Source organism: Pristiophorus japonicus, chromosome 10 (assembly GCF_044704955.1).
Source record: "Pristiophorus japonicus isolate sPriJap1 chromosome 10, sPriJap1.hap1, whole genome shotgun sequence".
In the NCBI taxonomy this organism is placed as follows: domain Eukaryota; kingdom Metazoa; phylum Chordata; class Chondrichthyes; family Pristiophoridae; genus Pristiophorus; species Pristiophorus japonicus.
The window spans coordinates 163,797,882-163,815,119 of NC_091986.1; the positions used below are offsets into that span (position 1 = coordinate 163,797,882).

A 17,238-nucleotide genomic window follows, 5' to 3' on the forward strand; every position below is an offset into this window, starting at 1 on the left:
CGGCATCAACAAAGTCTGTACCATGACCGCGCAAATTTGTCACGTGATATTGAGGTCAATGACCCTGTGTTTATACTCAGTTATGGACATGGTCCCAAATGGCTCACTGGCATGGTCATAGCCAAAGATGGGAGTAGGGTGTTTCAGGTCAAATTGGTTAATGGACTAACGTGCAGAAAACATTTGGACCAAATCAAATTGCGGTTCACCAACAGCTACGAACAACCCGAAGAAGACACCACCAACTTTGTCCCTCCAACACACACACAAGTGGCAACCGACATCACGGTTGACCACGAAGCCGAACTCAACATCACCAGCAGCCCGGCAAGGCCGGCTGCCCAGCAGCCCAGTGAAGAACTAACCAACTCACCCACACCCGCATTTGTACCGAGACGATCGACAAGGGAGCGAAAAGCCTCAGATCGTCTCACCTTGTAAATAAGTGTACTATTAACTTTACGAGGGAGTGATGTTATGTATTTAACCCCTTGTAACCTGTATTACACTACCACCAGAGGGCCTACCTGTTGGAGTCCCAAGGGATCCCACCATCTCTTGGGAGCACGGTATATAAGCAGGCCACCCACGAGATACCTGCACTCTGGAGTCTTATTAAAGGAGCTAAGGTCACACTTGCTCATTGTTCACAGTACTCAGTTTCATCCTTTATTATTAGTGTATCAATGTAAATACGTTTTTACTGACCAGATTTATGCCATGCAATGCCTATCAACCTCTTTGACCCTGAAAGGGAACAGTTTAAACTGTGGAGTATCATTCTGTGGTCAGCACAGTTAGATCTTAAATGGAGTGCGTCTAAACAATGTTAAACTTAGGAATTTGGAGAGGGTGGGATTTCTCTGCAAAGTGGGAAGGAGGTGCTGCTTTCTGCTTCCAATACTTGGAGGGCTTTGTGTTGAAGGTAAATATTTAATTTAATCTACATAGAACTTAAACTAGATCTAGTAATTAACTAAAAACTAAGCTATAAACTAAGTTAATTAAATACATAGAGGCTGAAATTGACCAGTTGTGCACCTCCCATTAGCGCCTCCAGGGGGTGCTAACAGGACACAAAATTGTTTTTGCCCGGGGGAGGGGGCGCTATCGGCTCAGGCAAAATTGCACGGCAGTGAGTGGGGACGCGAAACCAGTAGCGCGAGGTCCCGCTGGTAGTGCTCCGGGCCACTGCATCTCCGGCCACGTGCGGTTATGTGCGGCGACCCCTTTTTGCTCCGCGGCGGCCTGTTTTCGAACCGTGGCAGAAATTGGGCAGCGCTCTGTGAGGCTGCCATGGCCGATGTAAGCACCAGCGTCGTGGGTCGCGAACCTGGCCGCACTCCGCTGCGGGGCGAAATTTAAAGGGGAGGAGCACGCCACTGGCGCTGCCAATTTTTTTTGTCAACTTACCGGTCGGGCCTTTCTCTGCCGATTTTGCGGGGTCCGTGCCACGATCGTGCAGCCTGGCACTCTGTTCCGGTTCCAGGCTGCAGCCACTACACCCCGGCGGCATAGTGGACTGCTATGCAGAGCTCGCAGCGTCTCTTCCCTTGGAACGCGTTAGTGCTACATGGAGAGGCTGCGTAGTGCTTAGTGTTGCATATGCTTAGAGCACCCGAGCCCGCCCCGAGAGGAAGTGGAGCATCCGACATTGCACTCCACTTCCTCTCAGGGGCAATGACCTCAATTTAGGTCACAGAGCGGGATATCTGTTCCTGGTGCAGGAAGTCCCACCTCATGAGGGTTACTGCCCCCAAATGGGAAGCTCCAGAATTTCGTGGCCATAATTTTTAATTAACTAGATAAATAAAAGAAGGTTATAAAGGGATGGCAGTGCAGGCGATGTGCCACAACTGTAGCATGTGGGAGTTTGTGGAGAGTATCATGATCCCAGACGACCGCATCTGTAGTAAATTTCTGCACCTCGAGGAACTTCAGCTCTGGGTTGTTGAGCTGGAATCCGAGGTGCAGACATTGCAGGGCATCAGGGAAGGGGTGGGTTATCTGGACACTTTGATCCAGGAGGCAATCACACTCCTTAGGTTAGGTAGTGGTACAGGCCTGGTTAGTGGTCAGAGACAGGAGGATGTGACTGCAATCAGGCAAGTAAGGGGACCCCAGTTGTACTGCGAGAGGAGCCTCAGCCTTTGCTCTTGTCCAATAGGTATGATGTTCTTAATGCCTGTGTGGATGAGGGAAGTCTGTAGGGTGGCTGAGCAAACTAACCACAGGATCATGGTACGGGAGGCAATTCAAGGGGGGGCAGTGAAAAGGAATGTTGTCGTGGTAGTGGACAGTATAGTCAGGGGGATAGATACTGTTCTCTGCAGCAATGACTGGGACTTCCGAGGGCTGTGTTGCCTGCCCAGTGCCAGGGTTAAGGATATCTCCTTGCGGGTGGAGAAAAATTTGAGTGGGAGGGGGAGGATCCAGTTGTCGTGATCCATGTAGGAACCAACAACATAGATAGCATTAGGAATGAGGTGCTGCTGGGAGAGTTTGAGGAGCTATGGTCCAAATTAAAAATCAGAACCTCAAAGGTAATAATCAAGGCATTGTTACCTGAGCCACGTACAAATTGGCATAGGGACAAGCAGATCAGAGAGTTAAATGCGTGGCTCAAAGAGTGGTGTGGGAGGAATTCATGGGGCACTGGCACCAGTTCTGGGGAAAGAGGGATTTGTTGGATGGTCTCCACTTAAACTGGGCTGGGACCTGTGTCCTGGCAAATGGAATAACTAGGGCTGCAGATCGGACTTTAAACTAGAAAGATGGGGTGCGTTCAGGTGAGGAGAATTTCAGAAATCTAAAGAGAAAAGTCAAGACAATGGAGCAGTGTAGCCATTTGGGGAAAGATAAGCAGAGTGTGACAGGAAGGGTTGGAGTGTTTATGGCAAAAGTGCATCAGTGAATAAGGTGAAAGCAGGGAATAATGGTAAAAAATTTAAATTAAAGAGGCCGAAATTGCCCCTCTCCTTAAGGCCTGTTACCACTGCAAATCGGCAGCTACGCTACAGAGTGGAGTGGCCGCCGACTTTTTGTGGAATGGCCGCTGATAGCCCAATTGCCCTTCTGAAGTTTCCTGGTGGTGCCCCGATCCCCCCCCTACTGCTCCGCTGCTGCTGCTCCATCTTAAGTGCGTCATCACCGTGTGCACCGCCGATCTACCCCCCCCCCCCGATGGCGACATTCCCCTCTGAAAATCTTCGACCCGGCCACGGTGGTCCAGTGAGGCTGTGGCCTTCTGCATCGGCGGTGCGGCTTCCCTTAAAGGGGAGGATGCACTGCTGTTGCCGCCATGTTTTTTTTTGTCGGCCGACAACCATTTTAGCCCGACAATTATGCCCCCGGGTTCAGCCTCTTGGGCGCCAGGCTGCTGGCCCGGCCAAAACCCTCCCTAGTGGCCCAGTGGACCGAAGTTTCAAAACCATGAAACATCTCCCCTTTAAGTGAAGGGGAGAGCAGTGGTGACGGGGCGCCTTGATGATGTCATTGCGGCGGTCACTCTGCACCACCCCAACTTCCGCCCCTCAGGTGTTGCCACCATCTCGTATCCGCCCCTCTCATGTAGTCACCACCCCCATTAATTCCGGATCTGAATTTTTAAAAAATAACGTAATGCGAAATTTCGCTCAAGGGATGACCTCAACCATAGCTGCAGTAAAAACCAGAGAAATGGGGCGTTTCGGGCGGGGGACAATTTCTACACCTAAAGTATTTTTATCTGAATGCACGAAGCATTCATAACAAGATGGACGAATGAGTGGCACAAATAGAGATAAATGGCTTTGATCTAATCGCCATTACAGAGAGCCGGTTGCAAGGTGAGCAAGGTTGGAAACTAATGATGCCAAGGCACTTGACGTTTGGAAAAGACAGGCAGAATGGAAAAGGGTGGGGGGGTAGCCCTGATAATAAGGGATGACATAAGGACAGTAGTGAGAAAGAAAAGGAGCAGAAAGCATTGGTGGGAGTAGTTTATAGACTTCCAAACAGTAGTGATACCATTGGAATATTAATCAATTTGGGTGGAGATAAGGAATAATAAAGGGAAAAAGTCACTGGTGGATGTAGTCGATAGACCCCTTAACAGTAGCTACACTGTTGGACAGAATATAAATCAAGAAATAATGGAGGCTTGTAATAAAGGAACAGCAATAATCATAAGTGATTTTAACCTTCATATTGATTGGACAAAGCAAATTGGCCAGGGTAGCCTTGAGGAGGAGTTCATAGAGTGTATCCGGATTGGTCCCTTGAACAGTACATTGCGGAACCAACCAGGGAGCAGGCTATCTTAGATCTCGTGTAATGAGGCAGGATTAATAAATGATCATGTAGTAAAATATTCTCTAGGAATGACTGATGGACCATAATATGATTGAATTTCAAATTCAGTTGGAGGGTGAGAAAATTGGTTCTCAAACCAGGGTCCTAAGCTTAAATAAAGGAGACTACAAAGATATGAGGGCAGATTTGGCTAAAATGGACTGGGAAAATAGACTAAAGAATGGGATGGTTGATAAGCAGTGGGAATCATTTAAGGAGATGTTTCATAACTCACAACAAAAATATATCCCAATGAGAAGGAAAGACTGTAAGAGTAGGGATAACCATCCATGGTTAACTAAGGAAATAAGGGAAGTTAGCAAATTGAAAACAAAGGCATACAATGTGGCGAAGACTAGTGGGAGGCCAGCGTATTGGGAAATTTTTAAAAGCCAGCAGAGAACGACTAAAAAAATGATTGAGAGAGGAAAGATAGATTATGAAAGTAAACTAGCATGAAATATAAAAACAGATATAAGAGTTTCTACAGGTACATTAAAAGGAAAAGAGTGGCTAAAGTAAATGTTGGTCCCCTGGAGGATGAGACTGGGGAATTAATAATGGAGAACAGGGAAATGGCAGAGACGTTGAACAAATATTTTGTATCGGTCTTCACGGTAGAAGACACTAAAACATCCCAATAGTGGATAATCAAGAGGCTATAGGTAGGGAGGAACTTAATACAATCACAATCACTAATTATGTAGTACTAGGTAAAATAATATGACTAAAGGCGGACAAGTCCCCTGGACCTGATGGTTTACATCCTAGGCTCTTAAGAGAAGTAACTGTAAAGACAGTGGATGCATTGGTGGTAATCTACAAAAATTCCTTGAATTCTGTGGCAGTCCCAGCAGATTGTTAAACCGCAAATGTAACGCGCTTATTTAAAAAAGGAGGCAGACAAAAAGCAGGAAATTATAGACCAGTTAGCCTAACATCTGTCATTGGGAAAATGCTAGAATCCATTATTAAGGAAGCAGCCATGGGACATTTGGAAAAGCATGATTTAATCCAGCAGAGTCAACATGGTTTTATGAAAGGGAAATCATGTTTGACAAATTTGCTGGAGTTCTTTAAGGATATAACGAGCAGGGTGGATAAGGGAGAACCAGTGGATGTGGTGTATTTAGATTTCGAGAAGGCATTCGATTAGGTGCCACATAAGAGGTTACTGCACAAGACAAAAAGCAGGAAACTATAGACCAGTTAGCCTAACATCTGTGGTTGGGAAAATGTTGGAGTCCATTATTAAAGAAGCAGTAGCAGGACATTTGTAAAAGCAAAATTCAGTCAGGCAGAGTCAGCATGGATTATGAAGGGAAATCATGTTTGACAAATTTGCTGGAATTCTTTGAGGATATAACGAACAGGGTGGATAAAGGAGAACCAGTAGATGTGGTGTATTTTGGACTTCCAGAAGACATTTGACAAGGTGCCACATAAAAAGTTGCTGCACAAGATAAAGGTTCACGGGGTTGGGGGTAATATATTAGCATGGATAGAGGATTGGCTAACTAACAGAAAACAGAGAGTCGGGATAAATTGTTCATTCTTGGTTTGGCAATCAGTAACTAGTGGGTTGCCACAGGGATCAGTGCTGGGATCCCAACTATTTACAATCTATATTAATGACTTGGATGAAGGGACCGAATGTAATGTAGCCAAGTTTGCTGATGATACAGAGATGGGAGGAAAAGCAATATGTGAGGAGGACACAAAAAACCTGCAAAAGGACATAGACAGGCTAAGTGAGTGGGCAAAAATTTGGCAGATGGAGTATAATGTTGGAAAGTGTGAGGTTATGCACTTTGGGAGAAAAAAACAAAGAGCAAGTTGTTATTTCAATGGAGAAAAATTGCAAAGTGTTGCAGTACAGCGGGACCTGGGGGTCCTGGTGCATGAAACACAAAAGGTTAGTATGCAGGTACAGCATGTGATCAGGAAGGCCAATGGAATCTTGGCCTTTATTGCAAAGGGGATGGAGTATAAAAGCAGGGAAGTCTTGCTACAGTTATACAGGGAAGGTCACTAGGTTGATTCCGAAGATGAGAGGACTGGTTCTCCCTTGTCCACTCTACCAGTTAATTCCTCAAAAAATTCCAGAAGATTTATCAAGCATGATTTCCCAGTGCTGGAAGAAATTTAGAATGCAGCAGAGGAGGATAAAGGGTTTAATTAAGAGGGAGAAAATAGAGTACGAGAGGAAGCTTGCCGGAAACATAAAAAATAACTGCAAAAGCTTCTATAGATATGTCGAAAGAAAGAGATTAGTGAAGACAAACGTTGGTCCCTTGCAGTCGGATTCGGGTGAATTTATAATGGGGAACAAAGAAATGGCAGACCAATTGAACAAGTATTTTGGTTCTGTCTTCACAAAGGAAGACACAAATAACCTTCCCGATGTACTAGGGGTCCGAAGGTCGAGTGAGAAGGAGGAACTGAAGGATATCCTTATTAGGCGGGAAATTGCGTTCGGGGAATTGACGGGATTGAAGGCCGATAAATCCCCAGTGCCTTATAGTCTACATCCCAGAGTACTTAAGGAAGTGGCCCTAGAAATAGTGGATGCATTGGTGATAATTTTCCTGTAGTCTATCGACGCTGGATCAGTTCCTATGGACTGGAGGGTTGCTAATGTAACACCACTTTTTAAAAAAGGAGGGAGAGAGAAAACGGGTAATTATAGACCAGTTAGCCTGACATCAGTAGTGGGGAAAATGTTGGAATCAATCATTAAGGATGAAATCGCAGCACATTTGGAAAGCAGTGATAAAATTGGTCCAAGTCAGCGTGGATTTATGAAGTGGAAATCATGCTTAACAAATCTTCTGGAATTTTTTGAGGATGTAACTAGTAGAGTGGACAGGTGAGAACCAGTGGATGTGGTGTATTTGGACTTTCAAAAGGCTTTTGACAAGGTCCCACACAAGAGATTGTTCTGCAAAATCAAAGCACATGGTATTGGGGGTAATGTACTGACATGGATAGGGAACTGGTTGGCAAACAGGAAGCAGAGAGTTGGGATTAACGGATCCTTTTCAGAATGGCAGGCAGTGACTAGTGGAGTGCCGCAGGGCTCAGTGCTGGGACCTCAGCTCTTTACAATATACATTAATGATTTGGATGATGGAATTCAGTATAATATCTCCAAGTTTTCAGATGACACTAAACTGGGTGGCGGTGTGAGCTGTGAGGAGGACACTAAGAGACTGCAGGGTGATTTGGACAGGTTAGGTGAATGGGCAAATACATGGCAGATGCAGTATAATGTGGATAAATCTGAGGTTAACCACTTTGGGGGCAAAAACACGAAGGCAGAATATTATCTGAATGGCGGCAGATTAGGAAAAGGGGAGGTGCAGCGAGACCTGGGTGTCATGATTCATCAGTCATTGAAGGTTGGCATGCAGGTACAGCAGGCAGTGAAGAAGGCAAATGGTATGTTGGCCTTCATAGCTAGGGGATTTGGGTATAGGAGCAGGGAGGTCTTACTGCACTTGTACAAGGCCTTAGTGAGGCCTCACCTGGAATATTGTGTTTAGTTTTGGTCTCCTAATCTGAGGAAGGACGTTCTTGCTATTGAGGGAGTGCAGCGAGGCTTCAACAGACTGATTCCTGGGATGGCAGGACTGACATATGAGGAGAGACTGGATCGACTGGGCCTGTGTTCACTGGAGTTTCGAAGGATGAGAAGGGATCTCATAGAAACATATAAAATTCTGACAGGACTGAACAGGTTAGATGGAAGAAGAATGTTCCCGATGTTGGGGAAGTCCAGGACCAGGGGACATAGTCTTAGGATTAGGGGTAAGCCATTTAGGACTAAGATGAGGAGAAACTTCTTCACTCAGAGAGTTGTTAATCTATGGAATTCCCTACTGCAGAGAGTTGTTGATGCCAGTTCATTGGATATATTCAAGAGGGAGTTAGATATGGCCCTTGCGGCTAAAGGGATCAAGGGGTATGGAGAGAAAACAGGAATGGGGTACTGAAGGAATGATCAGCCATGATCTTATTGAATGGTGGTGCAGGCTCAAAGGGCCGGATGGCCTACTCCTGCACCTATTTTCTATGTTTCTATGTTTCATAAATCCATGCTGACTTCGACAGATCCTGACACTGCTTTCCGAATGCGCTGCAATTTCACCTTTAATAATTGATTCCAACATTTTCCCCACTATTGATGTCAGGCTAACTGGTCTATAATTACCTGTTTTCTATCTCCCTCCTTTTTTAAAAAGTGGTGTTACATTAGCTACCCTCCAGTCCATAGGAACTGATCCAGAGTCGATAGACTGTTGGAAAATGATCACCAATGCATCCATTATTTCTAGGACCACTTCCTTATGTACTCTGGGATGCAGACTATCAGGCCCTGGAGATTTATCGGCCTTCAAACCCTTCAATTTCCCTAACACAATATATAGACTGGGTAAGTCAAATTGGCAAAGGTAATCTGGAAGATGAGTTCATGGATTGCATTTGGGACAGTTTCCTGGAACAATATCTCATGGAATCAATCAGGGAACAGGCTATTTTAGATCTTATATTGTGCAATGAGACTGGGTTAATTAATAATCTCATAGTAAAGGATCCTCTGGAGAAGAGTGATCATAATATGATAAAACTTCACATTGAGTTTGAATGTGAAATACTTCAGTCAGAAACGAGTCTTAAACTTAAATAAAGCCAATTACATAGATATGAGGGGTGCGTTCACTAAGGTAGATTGGGAAATTAGATTAAAAGGCATGACGGTCGATAAGCAGTGGCAAACATTTAAAGAAATATTCCAAAATTTTCAACGAATGTACATTCCATTGAGAAATAAAAACTCCACGGGAAAAGTGATCCATCTGGGGCTAACTAAAGAAGTTAAGGATAGTATTCAATTAAAAGAAGAGGCTTATAATGTTATAAAGAATAGTAGCAAGCCTTAGGATTGGGAGAATTTTAGAAACCAGCAAAGGATGACCAAAAAATGTATAAAAAGTGAGAAAATAGAAGATGAGAGCAAACTATGAAGAAGTATAAAAATAGATTTTCAGAGCTTCTACAAGTATGTAAAAAGGAAGAGATTAGCAAAAGTAAGCATTGGTCCATTAGATGCTGAGACATGTGAAATTTTAATGGTGAGTAAGGAAATGGCAGATATTTTAAACAAATATTTTGTATCTGTCTTCAGAGTTGAAGACACAAAAAGCATACCAAAAATAGTGGGGAATCAAGGAGCTAATAAGAGTGAGGAACTTAAAGTAATTAATGTCAGTCGAGAAAAAGTACTTGAGAAACTAATGGGACTAAAAGCCAACTAATCTCCTCGACCTGATGGCCTACATCCAAGGGTTCTAAAAGAGGTGGCTACAGATATAGTGGATACATTGGTTGTGTTATGTCTGTAATGAACTTATGAATGACTCCACGAGGCAATGTGTTGTACTCAAACTGCAGTGACCTTGATCCTTTATTCGTAACTCCAGAGTGAGGCACAAGCATAGTGAGCAGCCTTTTATATTCGGCCCTGCACACCAATGCAGGTGACATAAGAACATAGGAACATAAGAATTAGGAACAGGAGTAGGCCATCTAGCCCCTCAAGCCTGCTCCGCCACTCAACAAGATCATGGCTGATCTGGCCGTGGACTCAGCTCCACTTACCCGCCCGCTCCCCATAACCCTTAATTCCCTTGTTGATTAAAAATCTATCAACTGTGATTTGAATACATTCAATGAGCTAGCCTTAACTGCTTCCCTGGGCAGAGAATTCCACAGATTCACAACCCTCTGGGAGAAGAAATTCCTTCTCAACTTGGTTTTAAATTGGCTCCCCTGTATTTTGAGGCTGTGCCCCCTAGTTCTAGTCTCCCCGACCAGTGGAAACAACCTCTCTGCCTCTATCTTGTCTATCCCTTTCATTATTTTAAATGTTTCTATAAGATCACCCCTCATCCTTCTGAACTCCAACGAGTAAAGACCCAGTCTACTCAATCTATCATCATAAGGTAACCCCCTCATCTCCGGAATCAGCCGAGTGAATCGTCTCTGTACCCCTTCCAAAGCTAGTATATCCTTCCTTAAGTAAGGTGACCAAAACTACACGCAGTACTCCAGGTGCGGCCTCACCAATACCCTGTACATTTGCAGCAGGACCTCCCGGCTTTTGTACTCCATCCCTCTCGCAATGAAGGCCAGCATTCCATTCGCCTTCCTGATTACCTGCTGCACCTACAAACTAACTTTTTGGGATTCATGCACAAGGACCCCCAGGTCCCTCTGCACCACAGCATGTTGTAATTTCTCCCCATTCAAATAATATTCCCTTTTACTGTTTTTTTTTCCAAGGTGGATGACCTCACATTTTCCGACATTGTATTCCATCTGTCAAACCTTAGCCCATTCGCTTAACCTATCTAAATCTCTTTGCAGCCTCTCTCTATCCTCTACACAACCCACTTTCCCACTAATCTTTGTGTCATCTGCAAATTTTGTTACACTACACTCTGTCCCCTCTTCCAGGTCATCTATGTATATTGTAAACAGTTGTGGTCCCAGCACCGATCCCTGTGGCACACCACTAACCACCGATTTCCAACCCGAAAAGGACCCATTTATCCAGACTCTCTGCTTTCTGTTAGCCAGCCAATTCTCGATCCATGCTAATATATTTCCTCTGACTCCGCGTACCTTTATCTTCTGCAGTAACCTTTTGTGTGGCACCTTATCGAATGCCTTTTGAAAATCTAAATACACCACATCCATCGGTACACCTCTATCCACCATGCTCGTTATAGCCTCAAAGAATTCCAGTAAATTAGTTAAACATGATTTCCCCTTCATGAATCCATGCTGCGTCTGCTTGATTGCACTATTCCTATCTAGATGTCCCGCTATTTCTTCCTTAATGATAGCTTCAAGCATTTTCCCCACTACAGATGTTAAACTAACCAGCCTATAGTTACCTGCCTTTTGTCTGCCCCCTTTTTTAAACAGAGGCGTTACATTAGCTGATTTCCTATCCGATGGTACCTCCCCAGGGTCCAGAGAATTTTGCTAGATTATAACGAATGCATCTGCTATAACTTCCACCATCTCTTTTAATACCCTGGGATGCATTTCATCAGGGCCAGGGGACTTGTCTACCTTGAAATCCATTAGCCTGTCCAGTACTACCCCCCTAGTGATAGTGATTGTCTCAAGGTCCTCCCTTCCCACATTCCCGTGACCAGCAATTTTTGGCATTGTGGTGGGAGAAATGTCCTCTGGTGGACAGCCTCTGCCACAGGGGCAGGAAACCCTGGTCTCCACCAATTGCACCCTCTAATGGTGCCAGCATAGTATATACACTGTGTAAGCCTTATTGTCGTACATCATGTAACGTCTCCATTTTATGCAACTATATAATGACTACACAGAGAGTATATCTATAATCTGCATATATAACATCACTCTCCCCCAAGTCCTTTGCACCAATTACCTTTGCACTATGTGCTCTGGCTTAGCTCTCCCCAGTGCCAATAGCCCTTGCACCTTGGCTGTGATTTGGCTTGGCTCTCTCCCTGTTAACCCCCAAGTCCTTTTGCCACAACGTTGGGTAGTGGTTACCAGTTTGGATTGTTCGATGATGCAGTCGAGATTCCAGTGGGTTGTGGGTGTGATCCATGTGTGTGTCCATGGTTACACACATCCATTTCTGCTCCCCCACCCCCCCCCACCCGTCCACGGCAAGATCATGCAGCAGACCCGTTACATTAACATACAGGATCAGACACAGTGCAATTACAAGGAAAGGAAGTTACAGTTTGTATCGTGACACCTTGGTTCAGTGACTTACATTAGTTACATTTTGCGGTCGTGCGCCAGGATTGGGTAGATTGCATTCATGATTCAGTCATGGTCAGTACTGAGGATAGCAGTACAGGTGTGCGAGGACGCAGGTTGCAGAGCAACCGGACAAAGTCGTAGTCGTCTGATAGCTGCGCCCCCTGCTAGCGGGGTGGGCTTGGTTCGCTTACTTAGTCAGGCCTCAGGGCCTTTGCCGTTGCCTAGTGGTGGGCAGAGCCACAGATGTGTGTGGCTCCCTGTCCTCCTTTGAGGGCTCCAGAATCTTCTGCCTACTCTCTCACGGTGTTGGGAACCTGGATCCGTTTGGGGAACTCGTTGGTTCTGATCTTTCGTTCATGGTCAGGCCGAGGTAGTGACTGGGTCTGGGGGCTGCACCGTCTCCACCCGGGTGGTGGGCAACGGCGGCTGACTGCGTCTATTGGCACTGTTTTTGTTTCCAGGTCCGTGGCGAATAGTGCCATCGGGTGCCTGCAGCGTGGGATAGACCTGGGGCAGGGTATCAGGATCAGCGCCTTTACCCTCCCGAATTCACTCGCTTGCTACTTTTGGGGACACTCTATTCCCAACATCTCACAACAACATTTTGTTCTTTACATTAGGACTGGTACCGACATCTCGCAACAACATTTTGTTCACAATCTTAATCGGTTCGTTACATTGATTGCCATGCATACAATGTCTCTTTAAGTTTAGTTGATTGCAGGTCTCCTTTAAGAGAACCCTGCTGGCTTTACCCCAATCAAATCCTTTGTTAGACACCACGCATTGATCCCTCAGTGTTGTACCTCGTGATATGGCCACGGCCATCTTTTGTTTCAGCCACACTGCCCCTCGCTGCAGTAGGGTCGCCATCTTGCATCTGTCCTCGAGGTCGACTGCCTTGATCCTTCTCTCTCGCGATGCTGCCATAAAAGCTGGAAGAGTGCCTGTGAATTCGATCTTCCTCCCCTTCCTGCCACTGAAGCCGGGAAGGTACTTTTAGGTCGTTCCGGTCGGATCATTGCCACACAGTCGTGATGGACGGTCTGTGCCTCAGTTGCTGCGCTGGTCTGTTCTCTGGTGCCTGGCCCAAGTGAGGGTGAGGTTTTGCTCTGCCTCTAAGCACGGGGGACATCGATTGCTGGAGTGAAGAGGTCTTCCCATTTCCACTGGATCTTCCCCTCCACCTTCTTCCGAGTAGCGTTGGACCATCACCTGCAACAATCCACACAGGTAACTTGTGCACCACGCCATTATGGATTACACTTATATCCGCACTACCAAGGACTGGGATCAGCTTCTTGGTGTAGGTGTGCAACTTTTCCTGCACTGGAACCAGCTCAGGTCGTTTTTCGTTCCATAGCCTCTCAAAGGAACCCTGGCTCATCACTGACTAGCTCGCTCCCGTGTCCCCTTCCATGAAGACTGGAACACCATTTATCGCGACTTCCACATTCACTGGAGGGCAATCGGTGGTGCAGTTATACACTCCATACACTTCTTCTTGGGGCTGAGCTGCCTCTGGCAAAATCATCTACCGTCTCCTCTCCTAGCTGGTGAGTCATATTTCTTTTACACATACGCTGGAGGTGGCCCTTCATATTACAGGCTTTGCATACTCAGCAAACCGACACTGGTGAACCCTATGGTTTCCTCCGCAACGCCAGCATGGTGCTACTCGATTAGCACCCCTCGGTGGACTCTGAGTTCTGGAACCCTGAGGTCTGTGCTCTCTGCCCTGGGCAGAGCCACCTTCTACAGTCTTGCCTGTGAAAGGTACCATTCTGTGTACAGTACTTGCCGGGTTTGAGTCCACAGGATGGGGATGGTGGCTCAACTGTGGCTAACAAGGGAAATTAGAGATAATGTTAAACGCAAGGAAGAAGCATATAAATTGGCCAGAAAAAGCAGCAACCCTGAGGACTGGGAGAAATTTAGAATTCAACAGAGGAGGACAAAGGGTGTAATTAGGAGGGGGAAAATAGAGTATGAGAGGAAGCTTGCTGGGAACATAAAAACTGACTGCAAAAGCTTCTTTAGTTATGTGAAGAGAAAAAAATTAGTGAAGACAAACGTAGGTCCCTTGCAGTCAGAACCAGGTGAATTTATAATGGGGAACAAAGAAATGGCAGACCAATTGAACAAATACTTTGGTTCTGTCTTCACAAAGTAAGACACAAATGACCTTCTGGAAATACTAGGGGACTGAGGGTCTACCGAGAAGGAGGAACTGAAGGAAATTCTTATTAGTCAGGACATTGTGTTAGGGAAATTGATGGGATTGAAGGCCGATAAATCCCCAGGGCCTGATAGTCTGCTCCCCAGAGTACTTCAGGAAGTGGCCCTAGAAATAGTGGATGCATTGTTGATCATTTTCCAACAGTCTATTGACTCTAGATCAGTTCCTATGGACTGGAGGGCAGCTAATGTAACACCACTTTTTAAGAAAGGAGGGAGAGAGAAAACGGGGAATTATAGACCCGTTAGCCTGACATCAGTAATGGGGAAAATGTTGGAATCAATTATTAAAGATGAAATAGCAGCGCATTTGGAAAGCAGTGACAGGATCGATCCAAGTCAGCACGGGTTTATGAAAGGGAAATCATGCTTGACAAATCTTCGAGAATTTTTTGAGGATGTAACTAGTAGAGTGGACAAGGGAGAACCAGTGGATGTGGTGTATTTTGACTTTCAAAAGGCTTTTGACAAGGTCCCACACAAGAGATTGGTGTGCAAAATTAAAGTACATGGTATTGGGGGTAATGTATTGACATGGATAGAGAACTGCTTGGCAGACAGGAAGCAGAGGGTCCTTTTCAGAATGGCAGGCAGTGACTAGTGGGGTGCTGCAGGGCTCAGTGCTGGGACCCTAGCTATTTACAATATACATCAATGATTTAGATGAAGGAATTAATAGTAATATCTCCAAGTTTGCAGATGACACTAAGCTGGGTGGCAGTGTGAGCTATGAGGAGAATGCTAAGAAGCTGCAGGGTGACTTGGACAGGTTAGGTGAATGGTTAAATGCATGGCAGATGCAGTATAATGTGGATAAATGTGAGATTATCCACTTTGGTGGCAAAAACATGAAGGCAGAATATTATCTGAATGGTGGCAGATTAGGAAAAGGGGAGGTGCAACGAGACCTGGGTGTCATGGTACATCAGTCATTGAAAGTTGGCATGCAGGTACAGCAGGCGGTGAAGAAGGCAAATGGCATATTGCCTTCATAGCTAGGGGATTTGAGTATAGTAGCAGGGAGGTCTTGCTGCAGCTGTACAGGGCCTTTGTGAGGCCTCACCTGGAATATTGTGTTCAGGTTTGATCTCCTTATCTGAGGAAGGACGTTCTTGCTATTGAGGGAGTACAGCGAAGGTTCACCAGACTGATTCCCGGGATGGCAGGACTGACATATGAGGAGAGACTGGATTGACTGGGCCTGTATTCACTGGAGTTTAGAAGAATGGGAGGTATCTCATAGAAACATATAATTGGATAGGTTAGATGCAGGAAGAAAGTTCCTGATGTTGGTTGAGTCCAGAACCAGGGGTCACAGTCTTAGGACAAGGGGTAAGCCATTTAGGACCGAGATGAGGAGAAACTTCTTCACTCAGAGAGTTGTTAACCTGTGGAATTCTCTTCCGCAGAGAGTTGTTGATGGCAGTTCGTTAGATATATTCAAGAGGGTGTTGGATATGGCCCTTACGGCTAAAGGAATCAAGGGGTATGGAGAGAAAGCAGGAAAGGGTTACTGAGGTGAATGATCAGCCATGATCTTATTGAATGGTGGTGCAGGCTCGAAAGGCCGAATGGCCTACTCCTGCACCTATTTTCTATGTTTGTATGTTTCTATAATTTGCTTGGTCCTGCAGGTCGAGGCCATGAACTAATGCTGATGGCCTTCTGCAGGTTGACTGTGGTGTGGGTAATAGCTTGTGAAGGAGGCCCTCGTGACCAATTCCCATAACGAAGATATCTCGCAATGCTCCATTGAGGTGCATGCTGAAATCACACGGTGCCGCAAGTCTCCTGCGTTCGGCAGCATATTTTGCAATTTCCTGGCCCTCAGGTCTGCGGTAAGTGTAGAATCTGTGCCTGGCCGTGAGGATGGTCTGTTTTGGTTTTAGTTGGTCGCGAATTAGTTCAGTCAACTCATCGTATGTCTTATCCTTGGTCTTCGTGGGTGCCAGCAAGTCCCTGACGAGGTGGTAGACCTCGGGCCCACAACTGGTCAGCAGTATAGCCTTGTGCTTCTCCGCCGATGTGTCCGTCTCCCCTGCCAGGTTGTTTGCCACGAAATATTGCTCAAGCCTTTCTGTGAAGGCATCCCAATCATCACCCTCTGCGAAGTCTTTTAGTATGCCACAGGTAACCATAATCACGTGAAAGTCCGTATTCTCGTTGTTGTGTATGTGAACCTAACCTATGTGTCAGACTTGCCACTAGGGGGCACACCTGTGGGAGACCTATGGATCATCTGTGTACCCTGGAGCAAACAGGTATAAAAGGCAGCCCACCATGCTGCTGCCTCACTTTGGAGTTATATTAAAGAGACCAAGGTCACAGTGGTTTGAGCTTACAACACAGCCTTGTGGAGTTATTCTGAACTTAACACTCATCGCCAGTTGTTATGTCTGTAATGCACTTATCAATGACTTCATGAGGCAATGTGTTGTACTCAAACTGTAGTGACTTTGGTCCTTTATTCGTAACTCCAGAGTAAGGCACAAGCATGGTGAGCAGCCTTTTATATTGGGCCCTGCACGCCTATGCAGATGACCCTCAGGTCTCCCACCGCAGTGCCCTCTGGTGGACAGCCTCTGCCACAGTGGCAGGAAACCCTGGTCTCCACCAATTGCACCCTCTAGTGGTGCCAGCATAGTATATACACAGTGTAAGCCTTATTGATAGTATATCAGGTAACAATTCTCCATCTTATGTAACTATACTGTGACTACACAGAGTATATCTATAGTCTGCATATATAACAGGTTGTGGTCTTCCAAAATTCTATGGACTTTAGAATGGCCCCAGTGGATTGGAAGGTAGCAAATGTAACACTGCTATTCACGAAAGGCAGGA

General features: G+C 45.7%; 1 protein-coding gene across 1 annotated transcript in view; it reads left to right on the plus strand.

Moving 5' to 3' along the window:
* The first annotated feature begins 13,022 nt into the window (after positions 1-13,022).
* The window catches only part of rpl21 (ribosomal protein L21), a 397,861-nt gene continuing 393,645 nt past the window's right edge, over positions 13,023-17,238 (plus strand). The window contains exon 1 of the mRNA XM_070892282.1: positions 13,023-13,033. The gene's annotated coding sequence lies outside the window, so the exon portion shown is untranslated. The remainder of the gene's footprint in view (positions 13,034-17,238) is intronic.